General features: G+C 38.3%; 1 non-coding gene across 1 annotated transcript; it reads left to right on the top strand.

Moving 5' to 3' along the window:
- Positions 1-4,340: 4,340 nt before the first annotated feature.
- Positions 4,341-4,447, top strand: LOC133798923 (small nucleolar RNA R71). The gene has a single exon (XR_009876139.1). It is a non-coding gene; the product is annotated as a small nucleolar RNA R71 (small nucleolar RNA).
- The last annotated feature ends 17,940 nt before the right edge of the window (positions 4,448-22,387 follow it).

Genomic DNA, 22,387 nt, shown 5'->3' with positions numbered 1-22,387 from the left:
ATTTGTCAAAATTAAAAAGCATCCTTTTTTTAATTATATTTTGTCTTGAAATCGTACAAAGTTTCCTAGGTGGTTTCATATAAGTTACATAATATTAAGTGAAATTTAACAAGGATATATATGCAATTGTCATGGAGTGGAAGCTGCAGGTGTGATGACGATTGCCCTTGGTAATGGTGAAGTGAGTAGATTATTCCTTAAATTTATTTTCAGCTCATTTCACAATTATTTTCACCTAGTCTTGACATTTATTTCACATTTCAAGGGAAAGGTCTAGATTAGATATAGTGATATTTTATTGTTTTGTTTTAGTAATCTTTTTATGGGCTAACAAATAATAAACTAGACAGATGCAAATTCTTTTTATTATTGGACTTGTTTGTAGATGCTTTAGATGAGTAAAGATGATTGGTGTCAATATGTAAGCATGTCCAATATTGTTATGTACAGTTAGCTCTTACAGAGAGTCCCTACGAGTCACCAAGAGAGCAAGTCTTGAGGTGTTTTCTGGTTCAACATGCAAGCAAAGAGCAATTGAAGATGTATATTCTATTTCACTAATGAAACTAAATAAACATAAAGCACCAATTTTCCATATTGATAAATTGTAGGAATGGATGTCCTCTACAGCGAGAAACCGTAACTCTTACTTTGAACTCCCTCGCTGTTGATCGAAATCTCATTGAGGTACAGATGTCACACCATGAGTTTAATTCTTTAAGCCTTCAAACACATATGTTTCTTAACCATTCATATATGAATATTGTGTAGCAAAGTGCACTTTTAACTCTTCTTTTTGATATCTTTGACTTTAGTTCTGGGATCTTCTTAGATGCACAAGTGACATTCTTCTTTCTTTTTATTAGAAAGAGTTATTTTTTCTAACTTTATTTTTAGTTTTATTGTAGAAATTGAGCTAAACCTTATATTAAAGATGCTAAAGAAGTTTCCAGGAGCATTTTTATTTTATTATTTTTCTTTATGATTTTGTTGTATAAGAAGTCAAAGTGTGATTCTGTTTTTATTCTTTAATTTTTTTGGGGATATATTGATAGACTTTAGAGTTCTGGAATCAATTCTTCCTCGCATACTTTTTGATCATTGAGCATGATATATTTGTTATCTTGATACATTTCACAAGCCTTGTTTTAAGTTGCATGTTTTTGTGCTTCAGTTGTTGTTTTGCATGGTAGTACATCTTGCTATACCCTGTTGTTTCCTCAAGTTTTGGAGTTATTACAAATTAAATTTAAACTTTATATGCTTACAGGTGGAAACTAGTTTAGGTCTTATGTTCTTAATAATAAAAAGGACTTTTTTCTTACAATGTGCAGGTATATTGAGATGATTTCTTTGGAGCAATTCTTGACAACATTTGTAGTTAAGGCCTTTAGAATGGAAGAATGTATTTCACTAATTTTTGTATACATTTCTTGTTTTGTATTTAGTGATAATGGAATTTGAATTGGGCATAAATTATGTTGTAATATGATTTCTTAAGCCTAGACTAGTAGACTAAATATTGTAATTACATTTGAGTAATTAATAAAAATCTATTTATGTTACCTTATTTGGCTTCAACTTTCATATTTGTTTTCCTAGTTTTGTGTAAGTAAAAAAAGATTATGTTTTTCTAAGCTAATATATACAAAAAGAACTAAAGTTATCTAAATATTAATAATGTTAGAAAAGTATTATAGTATAATATAGTATAATACTTTTGTATAAGCATGAAGATGTGTTATATCATCTATTATATATAATAATATACAAAGCTTATATATTAAAATAATACGAAAAATGTGTTATAATATCTATTACAATAACACTTTTTATAAGTAAAGAATTTTGTTATGCAAACTTCATTATATAACACAAATAATGTGTTATACAAAAGTGTAGTACAACACAAAAAATGTGTTATACTAAAGTGTAGTATAACACAAATTTATAAGTATTGAAATGTGTTATATAATCGACTATAAATAATATAATTAAACACTTATCTATTTATTAAAATAACATAGAAATTGTGTTATAATAACACATTTGTATAACAATGATAAAGTCTTATGTAAAATACGTTGACCTACGATAACATAGTCGGTCTTAACACATCAAAAAATGTTATGAAATGTTTTGATAACACATTTTTGGTGTTATTAAAAGCATTTTTTCTTGTAGTGTTTATTTCCATAACCCGATAACCTAAATAACCATTCAATACCTGAAATACCCCTTGACTTGTCCCAAGTCAAGTATTAAGCCCCATTGTGACTTTCCCGCTAACTAACTCCCTAGGATCGCCTCAAGTCGCATACTGCAGATTTACCCACATAATAATGTGGTTCTCACAATTATAGCATATAATCTCATTTATATTCATATAAACATTCTAGCATGCTCATCATATAATCACACATTAAACTTAGTAAATTCACACGTAAACCAGTTATGCCCTCCAAACACACTAATCAAGGCTCTTAAGTCTTATTAGTGATTTTGGGTCGTTACAGAATGGATGTTAATGGTATTTCAGGCCCCTCTGCTAATTCTTCAAACTTCTTCCTGTATGGTTGGTAAGAATTGATCCAGTTTACATATTCTCTCATCTGAGCATCGTCGTCATCTACCTCATCACCTGTTAACACTGCCTCTAAAGCATCACTTCTCACCCTTATTTTCGAGACTGCCTTCTCTATCACATCCACACTATAGCAACTGTCACTAGCCACCAGATACTTCATGGCCTTGAAGACATTAAATACCACCTCATCTCCTTGAATTTTGAGTTTAAGCTCTCCCTTTTGACATCTATGAGAGCTTGGCCTGTAACTAGAAATGGTCCACCAAGAATAATAGGTACATCCATATCCTCCTCCATGTCAAGAATGATAAATTCCGCAAGAAAAATAAACTTATCCACCTTCACAAGAACATCTTCAATGATACCCCGTGGGATCTGCTAGTTGTAGAGTGACTGTTGTTGGTTTTGCCTCACCCAAACCAAGTCTTTTGAACACAGATAAGGACATCAGATTAATACTTGCCCCAGATCACATAGAGCATTCTTACATTCAAATTTTCCAATTGTGCAAGGTATAGTAAAGCTCCCCAGATCTATCAACTTTTGGGGCAACTTCCTCTACAATATTGCACTGCACTCTTCAGTGAGCGCCACCATCTCGTAATCCTCCATCTTCCTCTTCTTGGAATGAATTTCCTTCATGAATTTCAAATAGCTGGGCATCTGCTCCAAGGCCTCAGCAAAAGGAATATTGATATGCAACTTTTTAAACACCTCTAAAAACTTAGAAAACTGTTTATCAAGAGTAGTTTTTTGAAGCCTCTGAGCATATGGAACTCGAACTGGTTGGTCATCAACAATTGGAGGACTCTTTTCTGAACTCTGGTGGTCTTTAGTAACCCTTTGTTCTGCTGTATCAGACTGTTCACCCATCTTTTCATTCTGAATCACTGACTGTTGTACACTAGGCTGCTCAATTTGTTTACCACTCCTCAGAGTAGCTGCCTGAACTTGTTCCTTAGGATTTACTTCAGTATTACTAGGAAAATTACTCTGTGGTCTGTTATTAAGCATATTAGCCAACTGCCCCACTTGTGTTTCCAGATTTCTGATAGAAGATCTAGTCTCTTTCATGAACTGAGTTTGAGTGTTGGTAAGGGTCAATAATGCAGCTTGCAATTTATTAGGCCTATCTGGTGGAGCTTGATTCATTAGTTGTTGAGGCCTAGGCTGTTGTGATGAGGAGGCTTGATGCATTGGTTGCTGAGGTATATTCTGCTGAGGCATATTCTACTGAGGCTGGACCTAAAACTGAGGTTGCTGGCCCTGATTGTTCCTCCAAGAAAAATTAGGATGATTTCTCCACCCAGGATTGTAAGTGTTGGAGAATGGATTATTGAATGGCCTCTGAAAATTTCCCACTGCTTGAACCTGAGCTTGGTCCATAGGAATGTTATTACTACAGCTAGTATGACACTGATCAATCGAGTGAGGACCACCACAAATTTCACACCTAGCTTCCATCTGAACCTCATTAGCAGATACAGTGCTCTTCTATAATTGTTTTGTCAAGGAGGCCACTTGTGCTGTCAGAGCAGTAATTGCATCAAGTTCATGCACCCCAGCTACCTTTTGGACCCCAAATGACCTCTCCTCAGACCACTGATGATTATTTGTGGCCATGTCCTCTAGCAGCTCATATGCTTCATTGACACTCTTACTCATGAATGCCCCACCAACTGTTGCATCGATAATCGTTCTTGTTGTACCACACAACCCATTATAAAAATTGTGAACCAGCATCCATTTCTCTATACCATGGTGGGGGCATTTCCTCAATAACTCCTTGAAACGATCCCACGCATCATATAATGACTCTCCCTCCATTTGATAGAAGTTATTAATTTCTCCCCTCAATTTAGCAGCCTTCGAGGGAGGGAAAAACTTAGCCAAAAATTTCTGAGCAAGTTCTTGCCAAGTATTGATAGAATTTGCCTAAAGTAAATTAAGCCAGCTCTTAAGCTCTTTCCCGTAGAGAAAATGGGAAGAGTCTCAACATTATAGCATCATCGCTGACCCCATTGTACTTGAAAGTGTTGCACAACTCCAAGAAATTCGCCAAGTGCATATGGGGGTCTTCAGAAGGCAAACCACCGAATTGAACAGTGGACTTCACCATTTGCAAAATTGTCGGCTTAATCTCAAAATTATTGGCCTCCACTGTCGGTGGTCTTATACAGTTATGTACTCCCGTTATAGTGGGTAGTACATAGTCTCTTAGACTCCGGACATCAGGGTTCTGAACCGGATGTTGCAGAACTTCGGGAACCTCATTATTCCTCTCATTTTGTGCCATTTCAACTATCTGATGAGCCAACCTCTTGTTTCTTCTGTTTTGTTTGCACGTCTTCTCAATTTCAGGATTTACAGGAACAAGACTACCTGCCCTTCTTCTGCTACGCATATAACACAACCACCTGAAATCTACAAAGGAACGCAGCTGAAACAAATTAGAAACAAGACAAAAATAACCAAATTAGAAATAAAATCAACTAGACTGATATTGATAGTTTTTAGTCTCGGGCAACGACGCCAAAAGCTTGTTGCAGATTTTATATGCTACGCAAGTGCACGTATCGCAATTTAGTAATAATCTTGGTAAAACCAAGTATCGTCCTCAAGGATTGAATCTCCAATTACCAGTCAATTAATCTTTTTTTTCTATTTGGTCGATTAGACTTTCGATTCTTGTAGACAAAGCAAAAGAAAATATAAAATGAAGAAACAATAATTAAAGATTAAATAAAGTAATGAGTGATAACAAAACCTTAGAATTAAACAATGAAAGAGTAATTAGGATATTTAATCTCATCAACTATCCTCCCTATCACTCCCTAATAAAAAATACTAAATTCTTCTTCTTTCTGCCTATTTCAATTAACGAGTTGACAAAAGCAACTTATAATCATATTATAAATTATAAAATCAACCTAGCTGACAATTTCCTATATCTCTATGGTAAATTGAATCACAAAGATATCATTAATCTTAACAACTCAATAAATAGTTACACAATTAATCTGGATACTCTCGTTCCAAATTAGAATTATGTCCAATATAACCAAAGCAAATCCAAATCGCACTTCTCAGATTTTGATTCAAAAACATCTAGATAATGACTATAGATGACCAATCAATAATCAATCAATCAGAACAGGCTATAAGGAATTGAAAAGAGATTGAAGAAGAAAATTGAAATTGCATTAATTCATAATAGGGATTCCAGTGATTCAATTAAAAATCCTAAACAACAATTTAGTTCATAATTGTAATTCTAATCACAAATAAATTTAAAAATAGATGAAAAACATGCAGTTTTTGAATTCTCCCAGCCTTCTTAGCCTCGAAGACTCTCCAAAATTCGTCTCCTCCCTTTTTTTCCTTTCCTCTTTTACATAAAACCTATTTTTTCAATTTTTGAAGAGGCGGGCCGCGGCTCTACACGTACCATGCTGCGGCCCATGTCCTAAATTCACAAGGATTTGAAATGCTGAGCCGCGACTCTGCCAAAGCCATGCCGCGACCCGTGTCTTTGATTTATGGGGTTTGACCCTTCTATGCCACGGCCCTCCTTAGTCATGCCGCGGCTCAAGTCTCTCCTCCGAAACATCAGTTCTGTTTCAAGGGCTAGCCGCGCCTCTACAGTGCTCATGCTGCGACGCTTAAGCAATTTTTCAACTCATGCCTTTTTAAGCCCGAAAAATCACCAACACATCCAAATCATGTTGAGATCCATCCTTTGTCAAAAATATTATCAAAACTTGGATATTTCTTCTCTTTTTGGGCATTTTCCCTCCAAGTACTCAAATCTTTCCTGTTATTCACAAAAATTGCAAAACAAACAAACAAAAGCATAAACCCGCACTAAATGAAAGAAAAATGACATAAAAGACTACCTAAAACACCACCTAAACATGACAAAAACTAGACTCAACACGAGGCATATCGAAATTATACAACTATCGAGGTCTATCAAGACCTGTCGAGGCCTATCGAGGTGCCACTAACATTAAGTTTTTTTCTAGCTCCCTCTAAACTTGTCGAGGTGTATCGAGGCACTAGCTAAACCTATCGAGGTACTTGACCTCATACAATACCCAACTTTTCCAATTTAAATCGAGGCATGTCGAGGTATCAGTCGTCGAGGCCTATAGAGACTTATCGAGGTGAATAAAAATCTAAAAAAAATCCAGATTTCTTTATTCCCCAGCCCCGATCTATCTTATGAACAAAACATTAACAAATAAACCAGACCCAAACAATTTATTGCAGAATAAACAAATAAATCCCTCACCTTTGCCTATTTCGGGGTTGCTACGTCGATCTCCTGGGTTTTCTCGCCAACTCGCCTACTCCGGTTGTCCCCTCCGACGAGATTTCTTGCCAATAATGCGCGGTCGGGGTCGTGGGAGACAATGCCCACAGATTCCCTTGGGTTCTAACAGTGAATGCGAAAGGAGAGAGAGATTTTGGTTTTGGGACCGAGAGAGTGAGGGAGAGAATAGAGAGAGAAGAGAAAGAAAGTGGGAAATAAATGTCAAGGGTATTCTTTGGAACTAAGGAAAATAATAATAGGATCAAATTGAGATGTCTTTAGCGGGTAGGGTAGGGTATTTTTTTATGAGACCCCATTTAATGCATAAATACCCAAATTTCCCATTATGTAATACTTAATATATTTTTATCTTCAATATATACATGATATTTTTTACTAGCTCACGCCTAGATCAAACCATTTAATTTTCAAATTTTTAATATACATTTCTAGTAATTTATAATATAATAATGTGTTTTTTCATACTCAAATTTTCTAAAAGCTTCTAATATTTTACTTTTAAGTTAAAACGATATTAAAATTGCATTTTAGTACGTAAATATAACTTTATTTTATTAGTATATATTATATATCTTGTTGTGAATTGATTATGCTACACAACAAAATAGAACAGATCAAACCAAAAACAGAAGCAAAAGAAAAACTAGACAATACAGTAATAAAACAATTTAAAATTGAAAAGATGAACACATATCTTTTACAAGGTTCGATCCAATGAGCTTGATTAGTTCATGGTCTACTCCTTGGGGAAATCAGCCATTAAAGGCTTGGATCTTTATTGCTCTTTCAATCTGATTACAAAGTCTTTAGATACACTTGTATGGTGTAAAACACCAATGTTTACAATCTGTTCTTGAGCTGAAAGAATGCTCCAAGAACTTACAGAGAGAGAGAGAGAGAGATATAGTGTTTTTGATTGTATCTCTCTAGAATGGTTAGGAATCCTTTATATACATGTTTTGATTGAAGGGAGCTAAGAGCTTAAACGATATTAACTGTCACTTGACTGATGTGGCTCTGATGTGTCCAGCTTTGAAGCCTCTTGGAATTTTAACCAACTTTCAACAAATCCACCTTTGGTTATTAGTCCATAGGCTTGAATAGATCCATGACTGATTTCCACTTAGCCCCTACGGGCAAATTCAGCAATCATCAATGTTGAGCAAATTTAGACAGTGTCTAAATTTACTCACAGTCTGTAGAGTCCAAGAACTTTACTTACCTAATTGTTTAGTAGTATTATAGTATGTTTAGTGTTATCATTGTTACTTTGGATTTTTGGTTCAGACCGGGAGTTATTTGGACACTCATAGTAGTACTTATAGATTTTCTAAGTTTAACCTATAGTTTAAGAATATTAAGTATAACCTAAGGTTTGATTAATGTGTCTGATATTAAGGATTATATTATTATATTATAAGGTTTAGACATCAACCAATAGGATTTTAAGCACATGTTTTGAATGGTAATTAAGGATTAAGTATTTTTGAGGATTAAATTAAATAAGGGTAAAATTTGAATGTTATAGGGTCAGTCAGCAGCCTAGAGTACGTTGAGGGCTTAGTCAAGGCTGTTTAATCCATTCAAACTTAGCTAAAAATGTGTAAATTCGTGTTTAAATATTCAGCGTATGCCGATATATCGCAACTATAGGGGGCGATATGTCGCAGCACGTAGATACGGAAAACACGAATCGATGCACGGTCGCCTCGGGAACAAAGGTCCAGGCGATATATCGCCTATAGGGGGCGATATATCGCCTCCACCAGCATGAATTCAAATACTTTTGAATTCTTTTCCCTTCAGCCATTCAAACTCCTTCAACAGTCCAGCATCTTCTGAACGAGTCTTCAGCCTCTGCTGAACGATTATTCAAATGATTTTCACTTAAAAAGCCATTATTTTTATTCAAGTAAAATCAAGATATTTTCATTCCCAAACTCTATAAATAGGACCTAGTACCCAGCCATTATTCACCATTTGCTCTAAGTTCAGAGGCTGCTAGTGTTAAGTGAGTGTGAGAGTGTAAACACTTGGTTTGGGGAAAAACTATAAGCTTAAACATCATAAGCTTATCAAACACTTTGGGAAGTAAGTGAGTGCTATAGTATTTCGGTGGATGTTAGACTGATCTTGCAATCTTTGAGGTAAACCCAAAACTTTAGTTCTTTTCTGTATTTTTATGTTATTTCCTTTCTTAAAACCTTCTACTCAGTCCCCTAACCTTATTCTTATTTTGGTTAGGGAATCCAAGCTTTTAAGCATATAAGTCGGTAAGTATGTTTTCTATGGTTTAGTCTTTCCATCTCTTTCATTTCATCTCCTTTCTTTAGACTTACTCTTTCTTATGGTTTTAGGAGTGTTCCAACAATCCCAACTCAGTCCATAATCTCGGTAACTTTGGTAAGGAAATAGGCTAGAATCAACATGTTATGTGATTATGTTATCTATATGTTTTATGTTATTAAAAGTGTTATGATATATGTGTATGTTTGTAGGCTTGGGCATATGACCCATATGACTAACAAGACCCCAAATGGGTTATGGGCATATGACCTACTTAGCTAGTAGGACCCCACTAATCCCATGGGCATATGCTTGTTTAGTCTATGGGACCCCAAGTAATAATGGCCATTATAATAAGTGTATGTTATATGTATTATGTTAAGTCTTTATGTTTTCTTATGAAATTATGTATGTGACTTTGTGTTAGATTTTCCTTACTGGGCATTAGGCTCACTCCTTTCTGTTTATGTGCAGGAAAATAAGTTTAGAGGCGGAAAGATTTGTGGCGCTTGGAGAATGTGTATCGATGATGAATGGAGTCAAGGGGCCGAGCGTTATTCGATTCGAGGATATAGTCTCCTTTTATGTTTTTATGGTTTTTATGTGTATTTTCCGCATTATTATGTATTGTCTTTTATTTTAAATCTTGTTTTGTTTTAAAGACAATGGGATCCCAAAATCCTTCTTAGTATTCTGTTTATTTGTAAATAACTCTTATTTTCAAGTTACTCAATAAATTATGGTATTTTCGTAAAAATGTAAGTTTTATGTATAGTTTCGATAATGGTCCAATTAGTCTAGATTAGTGGGTCATTACAGTTGGTATCAGAGCAAACGGTTCCTTCGCATGAAGTTCTCCTCGATACACATGCTCAAAGCTCTGAATCGGACCGCCAAGTAAGTGTTTAAGTTACAAGTTACAAGTTACTTTGTCTATGTGTATAGCTAACAACTTTAGTGTTTATGTTTCAGTTAAAAATGAATGGAGCTTTAACCTACCAAGATATCCGAGCCATTAAGGCCTTAAAAAGAATAAAGGAGCCAAGAAACACCATAGGAGCCTTAGAAAGGATTACACGAAGGTTGCTTTTGTTTCACCAAGCAATAGGTGGCCTTCAAGAGGCTAAACAAATAATGCTAAGATCAACGGAACAATATGTATTAGTGATTAGGTTGTTTAAAGATTTCCATCCTGTAATAGCAGCCTTAGAAGAAATATGGGAAGAAATGAATGATGAGGATGAATCACCCTTAGCAATGAGATACTATTTCCTCTTAGTTAGGTTCACCGCAAAATTTGAATTTCAATTCACCAAGGAGCAAAAGAATAGGATTCTCACAAACCTTCCTAGAGGGCATTTTGATGCTCATGATAATGATGACTATGAGGCTATAGATGATGATATGTTAGATGACGGATCGGATGTAGAAGATCCCGATTTTTAGATTAGTAGTTTTTATTTGTTTTATTTACTTTTATGTTATGATTGTAATAAGTGAATTTTTTTCCAAATGAATAAACATGCTATTTGAATATCATGTGTGAGTTTGAATTTTTTTCAATCATAATAAATACTAAATAAAATGAATAATGACTGAGTTCGGTGAGGGTGGATACGAATCAATGAACCTGGTTTCCTTGTTGAGAGTTAGGGGGCCTTAGTAGTGGGAACGATTTTACTGATCCCAGCCCTCCCTCAATATGGTTAACTTTGGAACAAAGATAAGTTTCGAGCCTGAGAATTAAGTCATATAGGATTATTAGAAACACACTTAGAAAATAAAGATGACTTGTTTTTCTAAGTATAGAAACCCACTCTAATAATAAATAAAGACCTATATAATTTTTCATAAAAAGTCATAATAAATAGGTCCGAGATATGTTTGTTTTAGAATAAGTTTTTGCCTTAGAGCCTATTAGGAAAAAAAAAAAAAAAGTTCTAACATGTTTCTTTTAACTGTTAGAACTCTGCTACGATGTCTCTCCGAAGATCTGCTCGCACCAACGGGAACGCTTCCAACGATGTTCCAGCGACCAATGCGGTCCCTACCGTTCGCCGAAGGAGAGTGCGTGTTACTGCTTGCCGCAATGCGCCGGCACAGCCAACTGACAACACTGCAGAGATTGCCAGACTGCGACAGCAAGTTGAGGAACTTCTGCAGCAACAACGCCAACAGGCTCAATCTCAGCCTCAGCCTCCGCCACAGCCGCAGCCGCAGCCGCAGCCACAGCCAATGGCCCCAGCACCCCAACAAGTTGGTTCGTATGGGGGATGGCCTATGACGAACTACGCTCCTTATCCTGTACAGCATATGGAGCCGGTGTACGAAAGGTTCCGCAAGCAGCACGCTCCGAACTTCGAAGGGACTACGGACCCCTTTGAAGCAGAAGAATGGCTAAGGAATGTGGAGCCGATCCTAGCCCACATGAACCTCAATAATGCTGACCGCATATCCTGCGTCTCATCTTTACTCAAGAAAGATGCCAGGATATGGTGGGATTTGGTCCAGCAATCCCACGATGCTGCCACTATGACGTGGACCCGATTTGTGGAGCTCTTCCACAAGAAGTACTACAATTCAGCGGTACTTGCTACGAGAGTTGAGGAGTTCACCAATCTGAAGCAAGGGAATTTAACAGTGGCGGAATATGCTCGTCAGTTTGATCGCTTAGCCAAGTTCGCGGCAGAGTTAGTTCCGACCGACTATCTAAGGGTGAACAAGTTTGTTAGAGGACTTCGCCCGAAGATCGAGATGGGGGTTAAGTTAGCAAACCCGGGAAACACTTCATATGCCGACGTTCTTGAGACGGCAATTGAAGTAGAAAGGTTGCAAGCCAACGTGAGCAAAGAAGAAGCCAGCAAGCCGGAACCTAGGCAGCAGAGCCAACCTCAGGCCAGTCGGAACAACAATCAGTCCAGCAACAGTCAGTCCAACAACAACGGTAACGGACAGAAGAGAAGGCATCCTGACAATAAGCAAGCCGACAACAATAAAAGGGCACGACCAAGTAATGGGGGAAATAGGTCGGGCTACGTGGAATACCCGCCATGTGCCAAATGTCAGAAGAAGCATCCTGGAGAATGCCGTGCCAACACCAAGGAGTGTTTCAACTGTGGTCAAGAAGGGCATCGTAAAAGAGACTGTCCTCAGCAAAAGCCGGAAGGAAAGAAGGACGAAAAGATGGTTCCTGCTCGGGTTTTTGCTTTAACCCAAGGAGAGGCGGATGCTAGCAACAAGGTGGTCACAGGTCAGGTTTCCATCCTCAATAAATTATGTCATGTATTATTTGATTCGGGAGCCACCCATTCGTATATTTCGTTAGGAATGATAGATAAACTAGACAAACCTAGTGAAAGATTTAGAACTAGGTTTGCAACCGAGTTGCCTTCGGGCAAAATAGTTCTATCATCACGAATTATACGAGGCGTACCAATCAAGATTGAGGACAAGGAACTAGAAGGAGACCTGATAGAGCTGGTGATCAAAGACTTCGACGTCATACTAGGCATGGATTGGCTAGCACGGCATGGCGCAACGATCGACTGCAGACGCAAGAAGGTGACATTCGATACTCCTGACGGCCAGAAACTGTGCTTCATGGGACAAACTTCAGGACTACGCACACCGTTAGTGTCATCTCTCAAAGCTCAGAGAATGATGGAGAAAGGATGCCAAGCATTCTTAGCCAACATCACGAATGTGGAGAAGGAGACATCACTCAAAGTTGGAGATGTTCGAGTCATACAAGAATTTCCAGAAGTATTTCCCGATGACTTGCCAGGATTGCCGCCAACTAGAGAAATAGACTTCACGATAGAATTAGTACCCGGCACCGAGCCTATCTCTAAGGCACCATACCGGATGGCACCTACGGAACTCAAGGAGTTAAAGACGCAGCTACAAGAACTCCTAGACTTGGGTTTCATTAGGCCAAGCCATTCACCATGGGGAGCTCCGGTACTATTCGTGAAGAAGAAGGACGGAAGTATGCGCATGTGCATAGACTACCGAGAGCTGAATAAAGTAACAATTAAGAACAAATACCCGCTACCTCGGATTGATGATTTGTTTGATCAACTCCGAGGCGCAACTGTATTTTCTAAGATCGATCTACGGTCCGGGTATCATCAGCTCAAGGTAAAGGGAGGAGATATCCCTAAGACAGCCTTTAGGACTCGTTATGGACATTACGAGTTCTTGGTAATGTCTTTTGGTCTTACTAACGCGCCAGCCGCGTTTATGGACTTAATGAATAGGGTCTTCAAGGACTACTTGGATAAATTCGTCGTTGTGTTCATCGATGACATTTTAATTTACTCCAAGGATGAAGTGGAGCACGAGGAACACTTGAGGATGATTTTGACGCGATTAAAGGAGCACCAACTCTACGCGAAGTTCAAGAAATGCGAGTTTTGGCTCTCACAAGTGGCGTTCCTCGGGCACATCATATCGAAAGACGGAGTTGCAGTAGATCCATCGAAGGTAGAGGCCGTGAAGGATTGGCCTAGACCAAAGAACGCGTCGGAAGTAAGAAGCTTCTTAGGGCTAGCAGGTTACTATAGAAAGTTTGTAGAGGGCTTTTCTAAGATAGCCACTCCACTCACCAACCTGACCCGGAAGCAACAAAAGTTTAACTGGAGTGATAAGTGTGAGGAAAGCTTCCAGTTGCTTAAGGATAAGCTTTGCTCAACACCAGTACTTAGTGTCCCAACACCCAACGACAAGTTCGTTGTCTACTGTGATGCATCAAAGTTAGGATTGGGATGCGTACTGATGCAAAATGACAAGGTGATAGCCTACGCCTCACGTCAGTTAAAGGAGTATGAACAACACTATCCAACTCACGATATGGAGTTGGCAGCGGTGGTCTTTGCGTTAAAAATCTGGCGCCATTATCTTTACGGAGAACGGTGCGAGATTTATACGGACCACAAAAGTTTAAAATACTTCTTTACTCAGAAGGAGCTTAACATGAGGCATCGCCGGTGGTTGGAGTTAGTAAAGGATTACGACTGCGAAATCCTATACCACCCGGGGAAGGCAAACGTAGTTGCCGATGCCCTTAGCCGAAAAAGTTATGGGAACTTAGCAGCCTTATCCGGAATAGAAAAGCCACTGCAACAGGAGCTTATCAGTGCCGGAATAGAAGTGGTTGTAGGCAAGCTGGCTAACTTGTCTATCCAATCGAATCTGCTAGAAGACATACGGAATGGTCAGAGACATGATGATTCACTAGCAACGCACATGGATGCAGTCCGAGAAGGCAAGACTACAGATTTCTCAATATCCAGTCAAGGTTTATTGAGATATAAGGATCGAGTATGCGTGCCAGACGACGATCAGAGTATTAAGAAGACAATCCTAGAAGAAGCGCACAGTACTCCGTACTCAGTTCATCCAGGGTCTACCAAGATGACTCATGACATCAAGGCAGTCTATTGGTGGCCAGGGATGAAGAAGGACATAGCAGAGTATGTATCTAAGTGTCTGGTATGCCAGCAAGTGAAGGCGGAGCATCAGCGACCTGCAGGATTATTGCAACCGCTTAGCATACCGGAGTGGAAGTGGGACGATATAGCCATGGACTTCGTGACGGGTCTGCCAAAGACAAATAAGCAGCATGATTCTGCTTGGATAGTCATAGATAGACTAACCAAGTCGGCTCATTTTCTGCCTGTTAAGACTTCTTATACGGCAGACCAATATGCAGACATCTACATCCAAGAGATTGTACGATTGCATGGAATCCCCAAGACGATAGTATCAGATAGAGGATCAGTGTTTACGTCAAGATTTTGGAGAAGCTTACAGCAAGCCATGGGTACTAAGTTAAGTCTTAGTACAGCTTTCCATCCTCAGACAGATGGGCAGTCAGAGCGTACGATTCAGATCTTAGAGGATATGCTACGCGCATGTGTACTTGACTTTGGAGGATCGTGGAACAAGTACTTACCGCTGATCGAGTTCTCGTACAACAATAGCTACCAGTCGACGATCGAGATGGCACCTTATGAGTTGCTATATGGAAGAAGGTGCCGATCACCGTTGCACTGGGACGAGGTAGGAGAAAGGCAGCTTCTAGGGCCCGAAGCTGTTAGGCAAGCTCAAGAAGCAGTAACGCTTATTAGACAGTGTATGCTTGCTGCTCAAAGCCGACAGAAAAGCTATGCAGATACCAAGAGACGCGATGTGGAGTTCCAAGTTGGAGATCAAGTCTTCCTGAAGATATCTCCTATGAAGGGTGTCAAGCGGTTCGGGAAGAAAGGCAAGCTCAGTCCCCGATTCTTAGGTCCTTTTGAGATATTGGACAAAGTGGGACCAGTTGCGTATAGACTAGCCCTACCGCCAGCACTAGCCGATAGTCACAACGTCTTCCACATCTCGATGTTACGCAAGTATGTGTCAGACCCATCTCACGTCCTCAAGTACGACACCATAGCGCTCCAGAAAGACTTAAGTTACGAGGAACGACCGGTTAGCATCCTAGATAGGGGGATGAAGCAGTTACGGTCCAAGAGCTTTCCTATAGTTAAAATCCTATGGAGCAATAGTTCTGAACGCGAGGCAACGTGGGAGTTGGAAGAGGACATGCAGAGCCGGTATCCGGAGTTATTTGGTAAGTAAATTTCGAGGACGAAATTCTTTTTAGTAGGGGAGAATTGTAGAGTCCAAGAACTTTACTTACCTAATTGTTTAGTAGTATTATAGTATGTTTAGTGTTATCATTGTTACTTTGGATTTTTGGTTCAGACCGGGAGTTATTTGGACACTCATAGTAGTACTTATAGATTTTCTAAGTTTAACCTATAGTTTAAGAATATTAAGTATAACCTAAGGTTTGATTAATGTGTCTGATATTAAGGATTATATTATTATATTATAAGGTTTAGACATCAACCAATAGGATTTTAAGCACATGTTTTGAATGGTAATTAAGGATTAAGTATTTTTGAGGATTAAATTAAATAAGGGTAAAATTTGAATGTTATAGGGTCAGTCAGCAGCCTAGAGTACGTTGAGGGCTTAGTCAAGGCTGTTTAATCCATTCAAACTTAGCTAAAAATGTGTAAATTCGTGTTTAAATATTCAGCGTATGCCGATATATCGCAACTATAGGGGGCGATATGTCGCAGCACGTAGATACGGAAAACACGAATCGATGCACGGTCGCCTCGGGAACAAAGGTCCAGGCGATATATCGCCTATAGGGGGCGATATATCGCCTCCACCAGCATGAATTCAAATACTTTTGAATTCTTTTCCCTTCAGCCATTCAAACTCCTTCAACAGTCCAGCATCTTCTGAACGAGTCTTCAGCCTCTGCTGAACGATTATTCAAATGATTTTCACTTAAAAAGCCATTATTTTTATTCAAGTAAAATCAAGATATTTTCATTCCCAAACTCTATAAATAGGACCTAGTACCCAGCCATTATTCACCATTTTCTCTAAGTTCAGAGGCTGCTAGTGTTAAGTGAGTGTGAGAGTGTAAACACTTGGTTTGGGGAAAAACTATAAGCTTAAACATCATAAGCTTATCAAACACTTTGGGAAGTAAGTGAGTGCTATAGTATTTCGGTGGATGTTAGACTGATCTTGCAATCTTTGAGGTAAACCCAAAACTTTAGTTCTTTTCTGTATTTTTATGTTATTTCCTTTCTCAAAACCTTCTACTCAGTCCCCTAACCTTATTCTTATTTTGGTTAGGGAATCCAAGCTTTTAAGCATATAAGTCGGTAAGTATGTTTTCTATGGTTTAGTCTTTCCATCTCTTTCATTTCATCTCCTTTCTTTAGACTTACTCTTTCTTATGGTTTTAGGAGTGTTCCAACAATCCCAACTCAGTCCATAATCTCGGTAACTTTGGTAAGGAAATAGGCTAGAATCAACATGTTATGTGATTATGTTATCTATATGTTTTATGTTATTAAAAGTGTTATGATATATGTGTATGTTTGTAGGCTTGGGCATATGACCCATATGACTAACAAGACCCCAAATGGGTTATGGGCATATGACCTACTTAGCTAGTAGGACCCCACTAATCCCATGGGCATATGCTTGTTTAGTCTATGGGACCCCAAGTAATAATGGCCATTATAATAAGTGTATGTTATATGTATTATGTTAAGTCTTTATGTTTTCTTATGAAATTATGTATGTGACTTTGTGTTAGATTTTCCTTACTGGGCATTAGGCTCACTCCTTTCTGTTTATGTGCAGGAAAATAAGTTTAGAGGCGGAAAGATTCGTGGCGCTTGGAGAATGTGTATCGATGATGAATGGAGTCAAGGGGCCGAGCGTTATTCGATTCGAGGATATAGTCTCCTTTTATGTTTTTATGGTTTTTATGTGTATTTTCCGCATTATTATGTATTGTCTTTTATTTTAAATCTTGTTTTGTTTTAAAGACAATGGGATCCCAAAATCCTTCTTAGTATTCTGTTTATTTGTAAATAACTCTTATTTTCAAGTTACTCAATAAATTATGGTATTTTCGTAAAAATGTAAGTTTTATGTATAGTTTCGATAATGGTCCAATTAGTCTAGATTAGTGGGTCATTACACAGTCACCACTTTGGTGAACATATTAGCAGGGTTGTCTTTGGTGTTGATTTTCTTCATTTGAACTTCTTTTCCATTGACAATATCTCTGATAAAATGAAGCTTGATGTCAATATGCTTAGATCTTTCATGAAGCATAGGGTTTTTAACCAAATGTAAGGCACTTTGGTTGTCACAATGTACTGTAATGCTGTCTGAATTTAATCCCAGTTCTTTAGTCAGACCTTTTAGCCACATTGCCTCCTTAATGGCTTCTGTAGCAGCCATGTACTCAAATTCTGTTGAGGATAATGCTACCACTTTCTGAAGTGTGGCTTTCCAGCTAATGCAGCCACCTAAAATAGTGAATACATATCCAGTACTCGATCTTCTAGTGTCCAAACACCCTGCATAGTCTGAATCAACATACCCAGCAACTTCTTCTTCCTGAACTTTCTCTGAGCTGTATATCAAACCAGTTTCAAGTGAACCTTTGACATATCTAAGCACCCATTTTAAAGCTTCCCAATGCTGTCCACCTGGATCAGATATATATCTGCTCACAATGCTCATTGCATGAGCTAAATCGGGTCTAGTGCAAACCATTGCATACATTAGACTTCCCACACAGCTGGCATAGGGAACCTTGTCCATGCTTGTCCTTTCTCCTTCTGTGATGGGAGAGTCTTTCTTGGATAGTTTAAAATGAGGTGCTAAAGGAGTTGAGACTGGTTTGGCATCTTTCATCTTGAACTTGTCTAGGACCTTGCTGAGATAACTTTTCTGAGATAGTATTATCCTTCCTGGTCTCTCTCTTTTAATTTCTATTCCCAGTATCTTCGTGGCTTGGCCAAGATCTTTCATTTCAAATTCCCTTTTCAACTGATCCTTCAGACCTTCAATGTCTGATCTACTCTTACCAACCAGTAAGATGTCGTCAACATATAGAAGCAAATATAGGTTCCCATTTGAGTACACACATGGGTCATAGCTGCTCTTGGTGTATCCAATCCTAGACATGAGCTCATCAAACCTCATATTCCACTGTCTAGGAGCTTGCTTCTATCCATACAAAGATTTCTTTAGGAGACATACCTCATTTGGATCCTTGCCCTCAAAACCTTCAGGTTGTCTCATGTATATTTCTTCTTCTAGTACCCTATGTAGGAAAGCAGTCCTAACATCCATTTGTTCAATTTCTAGGTCTTCATGAGCAGCTTTTGCCATTATAGCTCTAATTGAGGCTTGTTTGACAACTGGTGAGAAGATGTCATTGTAATCTATACCCTCTTTCTGTGTGAATCCTTTTGCAACCAATCTAGCCTTGAATCTAGTTGGTTCAATACTTGGAATCCCTTCTTTGTGTCTGAAAATCCATTTGCATCCTATTACTCTCTGTCCAGGAGGAAGTTTTACCATAATCCATGTTCTGTTCCTTTTTAGTGAATCCATTTCATCATCAATGGGTCTAAGCCATTTCTTTCCATCTTTGCTGTTTACAGCTTCTTGATAAGTTGCAGGCTCAGAATTGTCAATATCTGTGGGTGTAGCTAAGGCAAATGCAGTGTAGTCAGCTAGGTCAACATAGCCAAATCTCTCAGGTGGGTGAATCTCCATTCTTTCTTTGTCTCTGGCCAATTGGTAGTTTCTGAGTCCACCTTGAGATGCCTCTTCTCTGTGTCTGGATCTGTGGTCTGATGTGCTAGCTTCTGTTTCATCTGGTGAGTCCTTCTCCACCTCAAGTTGCATACTTTCTAGATTGTCTTTCTGTGTAATGCCTATAGTTGAGTTGACTTTCATAGGCATTTCTTCTTCATTGAAGATAATATCTCTGCTGATTATGCATCTTTTGTATCCGGGTTCTAAACACCATAGTTTGTATCCCTTTACACCATTAGGGTAACCAAGGAAGATATTTTTGAGAGCCCTTGGTTACAATTTGTCTTGTTTGATGTGTGCATAGGCACTGCACCCAAAAACCTTCAGGTGATCACAGTTAGGTGATGTTCCGGTCCACCTTTCTTGAGGTGTCAGGAATCCAATGGCTGCCGATGGACACCTGTTGATTAAATAGCAGGCTGTAGTAACAACTTCACCCCAAAATGATTTCTCAAGACCAGATCCATTCAGCATGCACCTTACTCTTTCCAAAAGAGTTCTGTTCATTCTTTCTGCTAGGCCATTCTGTTGAGGGTTCTTCATAACTGTTTTGTGCCTAGCAATGCCTTCCTTTGTGCAATAGTCTCCAAATTCCTTATAACAGTATTCAAGACCATTATCAGTCCTTAACTTCTTTATCTTCTTTCCAATTTGGTTCTCAGTCACCTTTCTCCAATTGATGAAAGTCTTGAGTGCCTCATCCTTACTTTTGAGCAAAAATACCCACACTTTTCTTGAGTAGTCATCTATGATGCTCATAAAGTAACTAGCTCCTCCAAGTGTCTTGATTCTAGAGGGACCCCAGAGATCTGAGTGGATGTATGCTAGAGGTTCACTGGATGTATGCATACCTGTGTTGAACTTGATCTTGCAACTTTTGCCATAAACACACTGCTCACAGAAACCAAGTTGACCATTTAATTTCCCTTTCAGAATTCCTTGTTTTTCCAGTTCTGTCATCCCTATTTCACTGACATGACCAAACCTTTGATGCCATAGTCTAGTCTGATCTGAGATGTTGATGCTGCTAAGACCCGATGCTGCAGCATTTGTTACTGAAGAAGCACAACCTGTAACAGTTTCTCCAAGCAAGTAGTACAGACCATTTCTGTAATCACCTTTCATAACAACTAATGATCCTTTCATGACTTTTAAACCACTATCATCCATCTTAACAGTACAGCCATTAGTTGTTAGAGTACCAAGAGAAAGAAAATTTCTTTTAAGTTCTGGAATGTACCTGACATTTGTAAGTGTCCTCTGAATGTTGTCATGCATTCTGACGTTTACAGAACCAATACCCTAGATAGTACAGGCCTTGTTGTCACCAAGTAATACTATCCCAAGTGTTTTCTCTTCAATCTTGCTAAACATATTCTTGTCAGGACACATGTGGAATGTACATCCTGAGTCCAAAATCCATTCTTTACTGGTTTCACCACATGAGGCAATCAAAACATCAGCTGATTCATAACCATCTGAAACAATGCTGGCTTCTCCTTTGTTCCCTTTGTCATTCTTTTCTTTATTCTTATCTCTGTTCTGTTTGTTCTTCAGGAAATAACACTCATCCTTGTTGTGATTGTCTCTTTTGCAATAGTTGCAGAATTTACCAGTTTTGGACCTTGACTTTGATCTGTTTCCACCATGGCTTTGATTTCCACCATAGTTCTGACTTCCCTGATTTCCATGATTGCTGTTTGAGTTCCTGTAATTCCTAGAATCTCTCTTCTCTGATCTGCCTCTGCTGGAGAACAATACATCACCATTTGAATCACCTCTCTCATCAGATTTCTTCTGAGTTTCTTTTGAATTTAGAGCAGCCTTGACTTCAGCCATAGTCAAGGTTTCTTTTCCATAGAGCATTGTATCAACAAAATGCTCATATGATTTTGGTAAGGAACTGAGTAGCACGATCCCTTGATCTTCTTCCTCAATGACTACACCAATGTTCTTTAATTCCAAGATGATTTTATTGAATTCATCCAGGTGCTTTCTGAGTTCTTTTCCTTCCTCCATTATGAGAGTATACAATCTTTTCTTCAAGTACAACTTGTTTGCAAGATTTTTCTTGAGGTAAATCAATCCCAGTTTCTTCCATAGTGAGCTAGCAGTCTCTTCATGTGCAACTTCTCGAAGCACTTCATCTCCAAGGCTCCATAAGATGGCACTGTGAGCCTTGGTTTCAATTTCCTGGATTTTCTTCTTGTCATCAGTGAGTTCTTTGAGTTTCTCTGCATCAATGGCTTCAGACAGACCTTGATGCACAAGTAAGGCCTTCATTTTAATCCTCCACAGACTGAAATCATTTTCCCCAGTGAATTTGTCAACTTCAAACTTTGCAGAACCCATTCTTGATGAGTCTTGATGGCTTGAATGCAGTTCTTGATTTCCCGAGAACCTGGATCTCTGATACCACTTGTTGTGAATTGATTATGCTACACAACAAAATAGAATAGATCAAACCAAAAACAGAAGCAAAAGAAAAACTGGACAATACAGTAATAAAACAATTTAAAATTGACAAGATGAACACATATCTTTTACAAGGTTCGATCCAATGAACTTGGTTAGTTCATGGTCTACTCCTTGGGGAAATCAGCCATTAAAGGCTTGGATCTTTATTGCTCTTTCAATCTGATTACAAAGTCTTTAGATACACTTGTATGGTGTAAAACACCAATGTTTACAATCTGTTCTTGAGCTGAAAGAATGCTCCAAGAACTTACAGAGAGAGAGAGATAGAGTGTTTTTGATTGTATCTCTCTAGAATGGTTAGGAATCCTTTATATACATGTTTTGATTGAAGGGAGCTAAGAGCTTAAACGATATTAACTGTCACTTGACTGATGTGGCTCTGATGTGTCCAGCTTTGAAGCCTCTTGGAATTTTAACCAACTTTCAACATGTATATATATATATTTTTAAATAAGGCCGTACTCGCTTTTTCCGTCTCGCTTTAGTACATTTTA

Source organism: Humulus lupulus, chromosome 8 (genome assembly GCF_963169125.1).
Source record: "Humulus lupulus chromosome 8, drHumLupu1.1, whole genome shotgun sequence".
Taxonomy (NCBI): domain Eukaryota; kingdom Viridiplantae; phylum Streptophyta; class Magnoliopsida; order Rosales; family Cannabaceae; genus Humulus; species Humulus lupulus.
The sequence above is the reverse complement of the archived record's forward strand: the minus strand, read 5'-3'. Positions and strand labels throughout refer to the sequence as shown.